Source organism: Schistocerca americana, chromosome 1 (genome assembly GCF_021461395.2).
Source record: "Schistocerca americana isolate TAMUIC-IGC-003095 chromosome 1, iqSchAmer2.1, whole genome shotgun sequence".
NCBI classification, from domain to species: Eukaryota; Metazoa; Arthropoda; class Insecta; order Orthoptera; family Acrididae; genus Schistocerca; species Schistocerca americana.
Window position 1 is genome coordinate 629,398,839 of NC_060119.1, and position 17,104 is coordinate 629,415,942.

Genomic DNA, 17,104 nt, shown 5'->3' on the forward strand with positions numbered 1-17,104 from the left:
CACATCAAGGGTTTTTTCTTTTTTCCTAAAGAAGCTTAAAATTTATATTACTTACCCCATTCTCTTAAATGGCACAAAATGAACATATTATACCTATAGATTAATTTATTGCTATTCAAGAATTCATCTATGGTATAGAAAGAGTTGTCAAGGAGATATGATTTCAGTGTGTTTTTGAAACTGTTATTGCTGTCTGTCAGACATTTTATTTCATATGGTAATTTATCGAAAAGCTTTACAGCAGTGTATTTTACCCATTTTCTGTGCCAAAGATAGGTTACGCAGACGTAGAGAATAGTTCAAGTCTTTCTTCCTTCTGGTAATATAATCATGAATGTCACTGTTGTTTTTAAACTGGTCCATGTTGAAGAGAACAAATTTCATTGCTGAGTAAATGTACTGTGAGGCTGCTGAAAGAATTCCTAGCCTTTTAAACAGATGCCTACAAAATGTGCGACTATGAGCCCCACATGTTATTCTAACCACTTTCTTTTGAGCAATGAATACTTTTTACCTAATTGTTGAGTTACCCCAAAATATTATTCCGTATGATATCAGAAAGTGAAAGTGTGCAAAGTATGTCAGCTTGCTAATTTCTATATCCCCAAAATTAGCAGTTACTCTGATGACAAAAGCTGCTGAACTTAGTCGCTTTAGGAGATCCAAAATATAAATTTTCCAATTAAGATTCTCATCTATATATACACCCAGAAACTTAGTATACTCTACCCTGGCTACTGACATCTGTTGATGTGTTACATTTATCGAAGGAACTGCACTCCTTGCGGTAGAGAATTGTATGTACTGTTTTTTTCAAAGTTCAGAGCAAGCCCATTCGCAGAAAACCAATCAATAAATTTTCCAAAGACATTGTTGTTGTTGTTGTTTTGGTCTTCAGTCCTGAGACTGGTTTGATGCAGTTCTCCACGCTACTCTATCCTGTGCAAGCTTCTTCAGCTCCCAGTACCTACTGCAACCTACATCCTTCTGAATCTGCTTGGTGTATTCATCTCTTGGTCTCCCTCTACGATTTTTACCCTCCACGCTGCCCTCCAATACTAAACTGGTGATCCCTTGATGCCTCAGAACATGTCCTACCAACCGATCCCTTCTTCTAGTCAAGTTTTGCCATAAACTTCTCTTCTCCCCAATCCTATTCAATACTTCCTCATTAGTTATGTGATCTACCCATCTAATCTTCAGCATTCTTCTGTAGTACCACGTTTCGAAAGCTTCTATTCTCTTCTTGTCCAAACTATTTATCGTCCATGTTTCACTTCCATACATGGCTACCCTCCATACAAATACTTTCAGAAACGACTTCCTGACACTTAAATCTATGTTCGATGTTAACAAATTTCTCTTCTTCACAAATGCTTTCCTTTCCATTGCCTGTCTACATTTTATATCCTCTCTACTTCGACCATCATCAGTTATTTTGCTCCCCAAATAGCAAAACTCCTTTACTACTTTAAGTGTCTCATTTCCTAATCTAATTCCCTCAACATCACCCGATTTAATTCGACTACATTCCATTATACTTGTGTTGCTTTTGTTGATGTTCATCTTATATCCTCCTTTCAAGACACTATCCATTCCGTTCAACTGCTCTTCCAGGTCCTTTGCTGTCTCAGACAGAATTACAATGTCATCGGCGAACCTCAAAGTTTTTATTTCTTCTCCATGGATTTTAATACCTACTCCAAACTTTTCTTTTGTTTCCTTCACTGCTTGCTCAATATAGAGATTGAATCACATCGGGAAGAGGCTACAACCCTGTCTCACTCCCTTCCCAACCACTGCTTCCCTTTCATGTCCCTCGACTCTTGTAACTGCCATCTGGTTTCTGTACAAATTATAAATAGCTTTTCGCTCCCTGTATTTTACCTCTGCCACCTTCAGAATTTGAAAGAGAGTATTCCAGTCAACATTGTCAAATGCTTTCTCTAAGTCTACAAATGCTAGGAACGTAGGTTTGCCTTTCCTTAATCTTTCTTCTAAGATAAGTCGTAGGGTCAGTATTGCCTCACGTGTTCCTATATTTCTACGGAATCCAAACTGATCTTCCCCGAGGTCGGCTTCTACTAGTTTTTCCATTCGTCTGTAAAGAGTTCGCGTTAGTATTTTGCATCCGTGACTTATTGAACTGTTAGTTCGGTAATTTTCACATTTGTCAACACCTGCTTTCTTTGGGCTGTCTCATACATCTTGCTCACCAGATGGTAAAGTTTTGTTAGGCCTGGCTCTCCCAAGGCTGTCAGTAGTTCTAATGGGATGTTGTCTACTCCCGGGGCCTTGTTTCGACTCAGGTCTTTCAGTGCTCTGTCAAACTCTTCCCGCAGTATCATATCTCCCATTTCATCTTCATCTACATCCTCTTCCATTTCCATAATATTGTCCTCAAGTACATCGCCCTTGTATAGACCCTCTATATACTCCTTCCACCTTTCTGCTTTCCCTTCTTTGCTTAGAACTGGGTTTCAATCTGAGCTCTTGATATTCATACAAGTGGTTCTCTTTTCTCCAAAGGTCTCTTTAATTTTCCTGTAGGCAGTATCTATCTTACCCCTAGTGAGATAAGCCTCTACATCTACATTATTTTTATCATTTTCTATTGTAGTTTCTTTTACTGGATTAATAATTACGCTTTTATCATCAGCAAACAGTGTCGGTTTAGCTTCTCATCTCAGATAAGACGGAGGTCATTCACATGTATCAAGAACAGAAGGAGACTCATGATCGAACCCTGTGGAACACCTAATGTAATTTCACCACAGATGAAATGGGAAACTTCCTTAAATCACTTAATCCATATAAAGAAACTTTTTGTTTCTTGTTCTGTAGATATGACTTAAACCACTCATATGTTGTTCGACTTATACCACAGAATTGTAATTTCTGCAACATAATATTATGGTTCACACAGTAAAATGCTTTGCATAAGTCACAGATAGTTCCTATTGGTTGCATTTTACTATTTAAAGACTCTTTTACGTGAGCAGTAAGATTGTATGCTGCTGTTTCGGTAGAGCAGCGTTTTTGAAATCCAAACTGTGATTTACTAAGTATCCCATTACTGTTGAGATGGCTAACCACTCTTGAGTATATTTATTTCTCGACAATTTTTGAAAATTCTGTAAGCAAGAATACTGCCCGGTAATTATTAACATATGTGGTGTCCCCTTTTTTGTAGAGAGGCTTGACAGTGGCTTATTTTAACCTGTCTGGGAAAATACCTTGAGTTAGTGATGCTTCATGGATGTGACTCAAAACATCAGATGTAACTGCTCCACATTGTTTTGATATCTTGTTAGAGATCTCATCTACTCCAACAGAACATTTATTTTTCAAAGATTTAATGATTTTCCTTTTTTACAAGTGCTTATTTGATGAAAATTAATCTGACGGATTTCTCAAAACTGACTCTTCCAGATACCGTTTGGCTTTTTCTTTTGAAATATTCTCACGAGTTTTTCACCTACACTTAAGTAATGGTTGGTAAATACATTAGCTACTTGTGTACCTATGGTTAAGATGGTTTCATTCTCCTTAATTGTAGTACCACCTACCCTAGTGGTTACTTTTCCTGTCTCTCTTCTAACAACACTCCATATTGATTTGCTTTTATTGACCGAGTTGTTAATTTCGTCTCTAATATAAATATTTTTTGATTTGCTGACATCTTTTCTCAGCATGTTACAACAATTTTTATAGTGTAAAATTGCATCTGGGTCTTTACTAATTCTTGGTGTCTCATGCAATTTTCTTTTTCTTTCTAAAGATGTCTGCCTTGCTGCGAGACTGCTGTAAAGACTGAGGAAGATCTGCTGGTACGAGTTCTGGCCGCTGCACTAGAAGCTGGAGACATCAGATGGCATGGAAGTGTGTATCAGAAAATGCTTCGTAGGTATAATGTGTGTAACAACGTCACAACGTCGGTGGTCGCCACATCGAGCGCTTTTATATTGCATCAGTATTTCTGTACGTGCATTATACGGGGTTCTTTCTTGTACTGGAATAACGTAAACACGTTATATTTGAGTGTTTATACAAACGAATGTGATTAAGTGATAAATGAATATTTAGTTATGTTCTCTTTCGTATTATTACCTAATAAATCTATTGCGTCACGCCTAATTCAGTTCCTCAAGCGAAAGTGGATGAGTTAAATATCGGAATTGAAACCATCGTAGAAAGGACACGGTACATTTCCGGACATGGTGTCCTATTCAGATATTATATACTCACTCCCCTCTACAACTACTACAAGTTTGTAACGGGAATTTCCGAACACGCTATATAAGCACGACCACATCCGGTCGCCGGCCGAAGTGGCCGTGCGGTTAAAGGCACTGCAGTCTGGAACCGCAAGACCGCTACGGTCGCAGGTTCGAATCTTGCCTCGGGCATGGATGTTTGTGATGTCCTTAGGTTAGTTAGGTTTAACTAGTTCTAAGTTCTAGGGGACTAATGACCTCAGCAGTTGAGTCCCATAGTGCTCAGAGCCATTTGAACCATTTTTTGAACATCCGGTCACGCTGTTAGTCTGGCTCTCGGGTTGTTGTACAGGCAACACATTGAACAAAGCCACCGACGTGCGGCACTGCGGGTCAAGACGTTACAGATGGCGAGGGGCACTGCCGGTTTTCAAGAGTATTGGAAACATTGAAGAGTCGAACTGGAGTTAGTGTCGCGAAAAATAAATTGAAAGCCGTTGCTTCTAGTTGTGTCTTTGCGCTTTTGTAGGGTGTGTATTTAATTTCATACGACTCTTTACTTTTATTTTTATTTTGTGTCTGTGTTACGTATTATGTGCATCGTCTGATGTAAGCTAGTATGGTACCTCACCCAAATGTTTAACGTCTCCGATGAAACAAGGGTGGAAGGACGGGAAGATTAAGATGTAGCGCCTCGTCGACAAGGGTAAAATAGATAAAACCAGTCACGTCCTTTTCAAATAACAGTTCTTGCAGTCACCTTAATCGATTTAGTAAATATATGGAAAACCAAACGTACAGGACAGAATGTGACATTAACGCTTCTCTTCTGACTAACCAATACGCCACCTCTTTCTGCATCGAATTAAGTGTTGTTGAAATCTATTTTCTTCCACTACATCGAGGTAACTGTATCTGTTAGATATTTAAAAAATATTGGTTCGTTTTCCCCTTAGGTAACGTTTTTGCGTAAAGTTGTACTGTCTTATGACTTCTAAATATTTTATAGTTTTGTTTTTGCTACGAGTAACCTTTGCTTTGGCGCCATTTTTGGGTTGCTTATTTGAGTAAACTTCGAAGGGCATAAACGGGCACCATCCAGTTTCTAAAGTTAATTCCATGTACGTGATTGTGAATTACACATAATCAGAGTGCACTAAACTGTGGTTCATCTTCTGTTATGAAATATTCCGTTTGCTAAGAGTATCCGCAGTACTCTTTATGTATTTCTGTCGTTACTCTCTACTTGACTGTAACACTCCTCTCTTTCTTTTCACAACTGCTGCTGGTAACTAACATCTCTAATACCAACCAGTCGTTAGTGACAAATAAGGTATTTTTTTATACAATATTACAGTATCAAACAGTTTCGGAATTGTCTTGAATCCTAAAAGAAAAAATGGGAAATTACATACGATGACTGTGTTGTATAATCCAGTACCTAGCCGAGCGGTTGTAGGCGGTTCAGTCTGGAACTGCGCGACCGCTACGGTCGCAAGTTCAAATCCTGCCTCGGGCATGGATGTGTGTGATGTCCTTAGGTTAGTTAGGTTTAAGTAGTTCTAGGTTCTAGGGGACTGATTACCTCAGATGTTAAGTCCCATAGTGCTCAGAGCCATTTGGACCAATCCAGTACCAGCTAACTCCATGTTTGGTGACTGTCTACAAGAGGGATAAATCGCACTGATGTGAGTATTACACGTACCATCTACATGAGAGTAACAATAATAATTTGTCGATTCAATAACAGACACACTCAACAGTAATAGAAGTTGCTGCGGAGGGGACGTAACAGCAGCTTATTACTGGCTTTAACAGCAGGTTTGTGCCTTCCTTATGCTGGAACCCGCAGATAAGTGGGTTTGCTAGAGGTTTTACTAACCGAATTTTACAGATAATATTAGAACAAATAAGCCCTCGGTCATAAATATTTGTGACCGAGGGCTTATTTGTTCTAATATAATTCTGACACGGTCACTGAACCTTAGCAGCTATGTTCAAAGTTTTACAGATAAGGCTAGTCTTAATTGTGGCCGTATTGAAGTCGTTAAAACATCATTTTTAAGCCGCTTCGGACGGTAATGGGCTATCTTCGGATCCATTTTATACTAGTCACACATCTAACATTTAAGTCGCATACAGTTTCATCAGTGTGACGTCAACTGACGGAAATGCATCGACATGTTACAGGCGTAACTAGAGTGGGAAAGGGTGTGCCTGACCTAAAGGTAGCGAAGAAGCTGCCGAAAGCGGTCATATTAAGTGGCTAGTGCATAAAAGATTACCAATAATATTTGTTGACAGTTGTAGTAGCTGTGAGTACTCATGCATTAATCACTACCCGTGATGTGGACCTTTCCGACATTATGAATAATTAAGGACTTTTTCGCTTCTAGTAATATGGTTACAGATACTACCTCTCTATCGCCCATTACTTCCATGAGAAAACTTTTAGGGCTACACTGGAAACAAATTATTTGGTACATACGACTTCTTCAAGGTATAATTGTGGATGGATACTGTATTATTGTTATTGTATTCATTACTTTGTTTAGCACTTGACATCTATGAAATACTCACTTGAAAGAAACAATGCAACAAATCACAGGTTCATAATATCATGTCTGATTATTAGATGATCTGATATTCGCTTTTTTAAGAAAAAGTCTATGCAATTAATTTGGCAAAAGAAAATGACTGTAAACAACTGCTTCACTTTATTGCTAGCAATACTGCACCGCAGTTCACCAAGTGTAATTGGGGCACTCCGCCTCATTTCTATTACACACTGCGGTGGCAGAGCGCAAAGCGGGCGATAAGCTACACTATTGAATACAGTATCCTGTGTAGCGAATCGTATTGTTAATACTGAGGTTAAGGTTGCCATCTGTGCCGTGTTACCAGAGAAATCCCGTGTTTTGGTTACATCTTTGTTAGATCTCCTTTCCCGTATTATTTCGAGTACATCCCGTATTTAATTTTCGCAGTGAGGTTAAAACAATTTATTTCGCCTGCCACACCACGGCATCCTCTTCAATACCCAGAACTGTGGATAACAAGTAAACAAATAAACCCGCAACATTCCTCACGTAACGGATCTCCTCTGCCGACCAGCGACCTAGAAACTGGACGAAGCAATGACGTAGTCAAAGGGGGGGGGGAGGTGTTACGGGATCCGGATTTCCTCACCCCCCCCTCATCCACGTCAGCTATCAGCTAACATTACACAGGGTGTATTGAAACTGATAGATACTAGAATTTTCAATCCTACGAATGAGGAATACACACTATCGATAGTCAGCAAGGACAACGACAGGTTTAAACATCAGAGTCGGATGTTGTTCATTTCAAGGTATACGTACGAAACGCTGGAATATTTTTAATTTTTATTTTTTGACTCGAGCATATCTGCTCGGTATCTTGACTATTGCCTGCTTGCAATGTAATTTTACGGTTGTTGAAGTCTTATTGTAATGAAGACATCCTTAGAGGTGTCGAAACCTAGGTCAGTGTATTAAACGTTATTTGCAACCGGTTGGCTGTGGTATTCCTCCGTTGAAATTTACATATGGTTGCTGAGAGACAGCCATGATCAAAGTTGCATTGCAAATAAGATTAAAATTTGGCCATAAAAATGCACTAGGACTTGCCCTTGTCGCCCAAACATCACGTTGCTCAACAAAAATATCGCCAAAACCTCGGTGGTTGCATTTAAAAAACGTTGCTAAATATTCTATCATTATTAGCCCAAATGGAAAAATATCGCGTATTCGGTCTCCCAAGAGGTACCAAATTGTGGAAATCAGTTCCGTTGCGGAACAAGGGGGAGGGGTTGGTGGAGAAAGGAAGGGGTATGGGATGACAGCACAATCTTTAGTTCGTTTCTAGAAGATTTTTTTCAGCGGACTGCTTGATTTCGTCCGAGCCGACTGCGCCCTGCTTCCCGCCCCCTGCCCCCCCCCCCCCCTCCGCCGGTTTCGTCCAAATTCTATTTACGATGCTGAGATACTATAATAACTGAAGACAGCAATTCCATGCCCAATTAAGTTTTAAAATAATCATGAACAACAGCAGGAAAAAAAAACATATAGTATTAGAATTCCATCATTTGTTGTGATGCATTTTGTTTTATTTTGAAACATTGTATAACAACCAGTTTTTTTCAGATTCTCAACCGACCGGGATAACTCTGCGCGTTGTTGAGGCGCTGAGCTAGCAATCCCTGGATTCGGAAGGCGAGATTGTTCGAATCCATCTGCCGTCACCCTTGAAAATGGTTTTCTGTGGTTTCCTGTTTCCAATTAAGCAAGTTCTGGTTGTGGTCCCTTGTCTTAGACCATAGCCAATTTCTTCCGAATTCTTTTTTTTTCTTAGCTGATTCCAATCCCGTTAAAGATGCATAAACGAAAAGAGTTGCCCCGAAGGCAAGCCGAACATCTCTTCTGAGACTCCCTGCAGTAAAAGGCACAAGACAAATAAATAATAGTCTCAATTCTTTTCATTTAGGCTGAAGCATTTGTCTGCCAGGAGATTCATTAATGCAGAAAATGATCTTCTTACACTGCAAGGAAAGACAGATACACACTTAAATGAGGAAATTTGGTAAAGTGTAAATTTGAATGATTCCAGATCCTTTGAATTTTCTACAACAAATTCTATGTTCTCTGTCGAACGGAGATCTCTTTACTCCAAAATCGCTGTAGGTAATAATCACGGTGTCCCAAAAAATTTGCACTCTTACATTCTTGATCAGTTTCTCAACTCATATCCAGACTGAAATAAGAACAGGGTAAAATGGCATTGGAGAGTGAAGGGAGATTGGAGCACGTTTGTTTGTTAGTGGTTTGCAAAACTACAGCAACCTTAACTAACGGGATTATATCTCTGCTTGCTGAAAATTCAACGATCGATGTCGAACAAAATGGTTTATCGTTCTTTATGGAAATTTTGTGAATAAACGAAAATCCTCCTCCACTTTGATAAAATTCTGGATAGGTCCTTGGACGATGGACCACATTACGCTAAGCTAAAGGAGGTGAGCATTGTCCTGGTCAGATTCGGAGTTTGCGATTCCTCGTTTTTAATATGAGTAGTGATGAAGACAGGGTGAAATCACCAACGAGAAAAAGTGAAAAAATAAGATCGAGTGTGTTTATCGTTCATGTTGGGAAGAAACATATTCCTGAATTCGTCCTGTGAACGATAGTTTTTTCAAAGCCTTCTCTTCTATCTGCAGGCGGCAATTTGGTGTGGCGCATGGCGGTAATACCGACCGTTCTCTGCATGCAAAAAGCAGAAAACACATTGAAAATAGTCTTATGGAATTTTATGTGTTATTGAAAATATATTTAGTCAAAAATTTCAAATTTAAAGATCTGTTGCTGAGGCAAATAGAGTCTAGGGTGCCTCTTTGTCTAAGTTCCGACCTGTAATTTAAGCATCTTCAAGATATAATTGACTCTGTTCGGAAAGATGATGTAGACGAAGATTGTTTGTATGATGAATTTCGTAATGCAAAGGATATTTCGAAGCAAGCCATATCCATGGAAGGCAATGCAGACAGAAGATGGGTTAATGTTTTTTGCATGTTGAGAGCCAAAAAGTCCAGCTTCCAAATTTGGTGAAAGTACCTTAGTTCGGTTTATATTAAGCATTCATGGTTCAAATGCTGAGGCAGAAAGAATTTTTTCCCTAATGAACGATAGATTCGACAGAGGTGCGCAACAAATGTACCACCGAATTTATGAAAGTAGGACGGCAAGTAGTAGTGAGTTTAAATTTTCATTGTAGGGAATTCTTTATATGAGTAAAATGTAACGAATCTTAGCAAAAAGAAGCAATGTCTATAAATACATGCAAGCAGTAATTTAAAATGAAGCATGCATGTCCATTTTAAATATATTCCTTTTGTTCCTTGTAGAAAATACCATTCGAAATCTTTAGTTTGTACGGTTCCTCCTCGATCCCTTATTTTCTCTGGCGATCCTAAACAAGGTTTTTACCGGGGACGTGCGTAGAGCGACAAATTGCCGCAATACAAAAAGAAGATGCCAAATTTCTCATACTTTGTGTTTCCCAAGGACCATGACATGTTTGGAACAAAATATTACAATACTGTTTAGCCACGATTATCTTGTACACTACTGACATTTCCTAAAAAAATAACGCTTCTTTTGAAGAAAAATAAGTGAACAGCAAATAGCAAGAGACATGATTTTTCAGAAATACCTCGTAAATCTACATAATAACCTGAAATTTCGTTCCTTACTGCGAACAGAACCAATTTGTGAAGCTGTTAAATAGACAACTGTCACAGAATGCTGTATTTACACAGTTAAACGTATCAGATAAGCCTCCACAACTGTACTGAAAAAGGAAAACTATTACACAGGCGTTAAAATAAGACGTCGGAAGCAATAAAATTAAAAGTAGGAAACACAATTCCTCCATCAGAGCAGAAATTTCAGAATTTTTTAAGACAGCTGTTTTTTGAAGGAGAAACAAATTACGTCAATAAAACATTTACGCATTGAAAAGTCGTAAAGTAAAAGGGTGCGGGTACCATTAGATTGCATGCAAGACTGTTGTGTGTCAAAATGTCCATCATAATAAAGGCAGTCAGCTACAGAAATACAAGCTTTTTATGCATGAAATACTGTGTTTATTCTGTATTGTCATGCTTTCTGCGGGGTTAGTTGAATTTAATGCAGTTTCGAGAACATTTTTTAACTGACATTTTGAAGCTTAACTTTATCAATCCCAACGCATTTCCCATAATGCGCATTACCAAGGGGAGTGCTTTATGCCCATCCTAAAAAATAAAAAACAAAGTTCGTGAACTATTGTTGACTTTTTTAACAACATACTTTTTAAAGAGGTACTGAAGTGCAAATACGGAACGTGAAGTGCCAAGGAGGGAGAGTATTTTACGATCACCAAGGAAAAAAATGGATATTTCATAATCTATTGTTGACCCTTACCCACAACATAATTTTTAAAGAACTATTGATGTATAACTAAGGTCCTGAGCCTCTAACACCTCCCCCCCTTCCCCCCCTTCTCCATCGTATTGCGGGGGTAAGGCAGTTCATTTATGCGTTTTTGCGCTATCTACATTTCTTTTACTATCAGTAATGACACTTGATATTTCACTACCTCTTGAAGCGCTAGAATACAATAACTATTTCTTAAATGAAGTAGAAAAATAATCAAAAGCAAACACTAACTTAAAGGAACTTTTGACGTTTAGTGGCGACTGGCTTTCTCGTCACTAGAGACGCTAGTGTCCCTCCAGTTGTCTGAAGATAACAATTGCATGTGATACTGTGCACTCCTGCACTGCTCCTAGCGGACGGATAGCGAACGGCGTTTGTCTGGTCCCATCCAAACAAACGCTGCTTGTGCCACTGTTACAGTGCAGGAAGCAGATCCCTCAAAATTACGATAAATTAGCAAATTTATCAGATTGTGCAACTTAAATATATTCTCATACGCTAAATTTAGTTGTTGTTAATGAAATAGAATTATTCCATTCTATTCGTAGGAGAAAATTCATGGTAATGTGTAGCACATCAGTACAATAACGCTCACAATGCCTAAGAGCTTAGACATATCAGTGGAGACCACTGACCATGTCGGTACAACTACTCCTCCATGTCACTGACGATGCGTAACTAGTCTCTGAGATCTTCGAAGTCTTTGGGGGTGCCGTATGTTAGAGGTCAAAAGATATTTAAGTGTTTTACAATGTGCAGTTACTACCAGGCACAAGCACAGTTTTAAAAAAGTTCATTTCAAGCGGAGCATGGATTTCCACTAATTATAAAATGCAGCAAAGAATTACACACATTAATATCTCAACAAGAAGGAGCAGAAATTAATAAACTGAACTGTAATGACTGCCCCAAATTTTACATTGGCTAAATCAACAACTTGCATAAAATAATAATGCAGTTGACAATATGAGAAACAACTTTCAGATTTTATGCCTTGTAGATAAGGAGAGGGAGACTGAATTTCACAATCTCTAGAATATCTACCCTAATTCTGAATAAACAGTCACCCAACACCAGTTAACTAAATAAGTTTCAGGAGGTTCTCTCTCATTTTCAAGTGGACGTAATGTTGAGGTAGTCTACGATTTTTCACAGCACGTCCAATTTTTTAAATTTGGATCCATATGTAACCTGGAAGTGCTCAGGGACCATAGTTATTTCTATTGGTGAAAAAAGGAACAGCAAGCAGTCGCAACTTGTGTTAATTGTAGCAGATGTAAATTTCGGTCACTGAGTGACCATCTACAGACATAGAGGTAATTCAGTCAACAATTAAAATACACTCACATACGTGCTAACACTAAAGCATGACTACAAAAAATTCACAAATAAGTGGATAATACATACCAGCAGATGAAGGTCAGCCGGTATTAGGCATAGTCCCTCTTGGACTATACATATGACAAGAGTTCAAACTGCGCTGAAGCCATTGTTTACAATGTACATCAGAGATAACTATACATGCCCTCTGTACATGCGTCATGCTACATTAATACGTTCTATATACACATACCTAGTTATTTACATTATTACAAAAATAGCCATTTTAAGGAAATACATTATTTATCGTTGTGCAAGAGAACCGAATACAACGGAGAGTGGTGTTTAAGCAGCAAAAATTCTCTTACAGTGAAAGTGGTTTTAATATGTGAACTATTTTGTGTATGAAGCTATTGATAAGTATGTAATTGGTTTATATCTTTAATATCTTTAACACCAAATTAGTACCATGTGAGGACATCTTATTCCATATAAGCTCATGAATTGCTCAGTAACTGGGTGTCATTAAGCTCACTAATCAGCTTTAATTGAAATTCGTTCCATTACTTATTGAACTTTGACTAATGTACTTTAATCAACATCTATTTCTATTGTATATTTGTTTTGTATTAGTGTCGATGCATAGTTATGGAAATTACAATAATCAAGTAGGTGACTAGTCACATAAGCACGGCAAGGGATGCATAATGAAGTACCTAAAATTTTAGTTTTTAATATAATTTACATGGAAAACAATGGATGTGCTATGTTCCTAGATACATTTATATACGATGTACTTCTTTGGAACAATATGAATACTGATAATGTACACACCAATAGTCCACACGAAGCAGTTCACACTACCACCACTTTGGTTTATAGAGTTTTTACTGCTTTAACATTAACCATTGCATTCGCTTCTATTCTATAAGAACTGTATTTCCTTAAAAAGACTATTTTCATAATAATACAAATAACCAACTACATATATGCAATATATTCTTATCATATGACACATACATAAAGAGCGCCAAAGTCATGTATGACGTACACTGAAGCCAGCTCCGAAAACTGTAAACAGCGGACTCAGCACAGTTTAACTCTTCTAGTGTATAGTCCAAAGGGGACTATGCCAAATGACGGCTGAACTTTACCTGCTGGTATGTACCATCCAGTATGTGTGAAATTTGTACAATTGTACGTTGGTGCTAAGAAGCATGCAGTTGTATGTTAGTTGGTTCCTGCATTACCTCTTGCACTGAAGATGGTCACTCAGTGACTGAACTCTAGATCTCCTGCAATAAGCAGAAGTTGCGACTGGTTACTGTATCTTTTTTCTCAAAATAAAACTCTTTTCCCAACTTTGATTGTGGAATCCGAGTTTTAACTATATTCGTAGTTATCTAAAACACTGCAGATTGTAACGGGCCAAACAGTAAAATATGTAATACTCTGTTTAAAATGTAGAGTGTAACTTTATATTTGATGTTCAAAGTCAGTGGTTAGGTTGTAATAAATGTGCACATATATGTAAGACACAAGTCTTGACCCAACTATTTGGTGGCATATTTTGATGTCATATTGGTATTTTCTGTATAGCTTAACCTTTTCTTTTCGGCCTTTGAATTAAAATTATTGCTTCAGCAAAGATAAATTTTACAGTGCATGTATATTGTACACAGCATCGATAATACAACATGTATACTTCATTACCATTTCTCGTACCAATATTTTTGTTATTTATGTGATGCTGTACCATGCTTCGTGAACACAGCGCGTGTGTGCTGCCATAATACGTAGGATGATGTGTTGAGAAGTTCCATGCCTTCTTTTGCATGTCGCCTCTCGTTTTCATCAATTTTATTACTGTTTTATGTCACTGTACAGTGGTAACAGGCCGAATAAGATTATTCTAACGAGAGTATTTGTACTGAGAGCTCAAAGTAATTTTCATTTGATTGCTGTGCATGTTGGGAACTGCCTGTTGCGAGGCGAACACCGGAGTTCGCAGCACACTGCGTTTAGGGGGGGGGGGGGGGGAGAGAGGGTCGTGAGAGGGTCGTACGTCAATGGGCTTGAGCGCCTGGCGGGACGACTGACCTCGGTCGTGTTTCGCCTATTGTATGCAGGGAAAAACGACCTCCGATCCGTCTGTCACCGCAGTTTATCTGTTTACCGTTCCGGCGCGTCTGGAATGAAGACTGCTGGCGTCGACTGACTGTATTGTTTTCATGGTTCTGAGAATACTTGTGGACCGTGCCCTGCCGGGTGCGACTGTCTGGCGTCGGATGGCTGGTTGTCTAGGCATGTTGTTTTCGTAGCCGGTCAAACGGCAAGTTCAGTGCTCCCAGCTATATAGCAGAGGCACGATTGGTCAACTTAAACTGAGGCCAGTTGACATCATAAAGCCCTGCTCGAAATTAGAGGGAATGGTCGCTACTGGCGCGAATGATGTTCTGAGATAGTGTGGGGGAATTTTAGAATCAGCACTGATTGCTGATTCACGGTTTTTCGAGGGTAGTGGGTGCTGAGTAACGTTGGCTTCGCTATTACATTGAGTGGGCGAAGGTATTCGGGATCTGATCTTCGTGCTAGTCGGACGGTCTTGCAACTCAGTCACTCTTTTTCGGCAGAACTTCGAATTCTCGGACAGCCTCCGAGGCCAGGGATTGAAACATAGTTGCTGCACAGTGGAAGTCGGCGCCTACATCATCAGAACGCTGCCTACTGACGACGTGCTGCAGGTTTCAGGACTGGTAAAGTATTTTGCAGCTCTGGCATTATAGGACCTATCATTTTTATACTGAAGTCCTCAGCGGCAAGAGCGCTCGCTTTGCTACACGTCCACCTTGCTTGTTTCTCCATGTAACAACGTTTGAGGTCTCACTACTAATCGCAATACTGCATTATAGTCTGGGTAGTAATATTTGATTCATTAGGACCTCCAGTCATTATCTTCAGTCTATTGCATCACAGAGAGTAGGGGCCCCTTGTTTTCGAGCCAACTCTTATTCTCATAGTAGTTCAGTATAACCTACTCTTTAGCCTAATGTTTGTATTGACAATCAAGTACCTTTGTGTTCTGATGTATAATAAATCAAATAGCATATAATTTCATAGCTAGATGCAGAATCTCATTTCCTGTTGTTTATTATGATAAAATTCCCTTTTTCTTTACTCAGCATATAATGATTTTTATTAAATTATTGTAAGTGTGCGCTCCTTATTTTACGAACTAGCAGGGTCCAACAGCAATTCCTTTCGTTACCGTTGGTAAGGAGGGAGTCGAGTGCATGTCCAGTTGTCATGCAAAATTCGCCGGATTTAGAGAGGTACAAACTCTTCTCCACCCCGGCACCTCGCAGTGTAATCGAAGATTTCCAAGAAATTATCAACACTCGTATACTGCACATGCGGAAGTGGAAATTTTAAAATGTACCCTCGTGTCTGAAATATATGAAACATACGTCACACAGATATATACATCACTGTAGTTGTCACTAATTTCGTGCCCTGTTAACTTTGTCATTTTCATGTATGTTTCTGCGAAATGCAAAAAAAGTGTCTCGTAAGTTAACTGAATTTTGAATGGATTACTTTTTGTTTATGTTACTGCAAAAACCAATAAATAACGACGGCAATATGAGATCTGCAGCAAGAAAGCAAGAAAGTCTGTGTAACAGTCAACTGAAGATGGATTTGTAAGAAGTAGTTTGATCTGAATAAACGTTTTAAACCATACTTGTGGTTAGCTGATGTTGCATATTGTAAACCTTACAATTATATTACAACCTCGGCTCTCATAAAGTCGACAAAACAGCTTTAAGGGGATAGGACGTCAAACGGGCCGACTTGGAGCAGGAGAGGCACTACAAGACGTTTTAATTTCCACTGTCTATACTTTTACAAATAAATTCATAAAACTTTGTCAGCATGACCAGAAAGGATTCGAGATTTACACTCATAGCAGTGGAAGTTCAAAAACATAACAAAATAAATATTTTTGCATGTGAAATTTCATCGTTTTTTCGCTTACTATTGCCTGCATTTGTTCATAGAGGTACATTTTTCTTCACAAGTAAGAGAGATTCTTTGATGAATTTTCACAGCATACAAACCATACTTACAGGTGTTTGAAACTCTAGAATTTTCCAACTCTATTAAAAGCTGTGGTAAAAATTGAGATAATTAACAACAAAGCTTGATTTTTTTCTAAACATAAAGTTTAAAACATAACAGCTCATTCATTTTTTCATAAATTAAATAGATTGTAGAGCGTCAGACACCTGTAAGAATGGTTTGCATGCTGTGCAAAATTCGTCAACCGGTCTCTTTTACTTATGAATAAAAGTGTACCTATAGCAACAAATGCAGCCAATAGTAAGTGAAAAAATGATGAAATTTCACATGGAAAAAAATTATTTTGTTATGTTTTTGAACTTCCGCTGCTACAAGTGTGAATCCTGAATCCTTCCTGGTGATGCTGACAAAGTTTTTACGAATATACTTGTAAAAGTATAGACAGTGGAAATTAAAATGTCCTGTGGTGCCTCTTCTGCTCCAAGTCGGCCC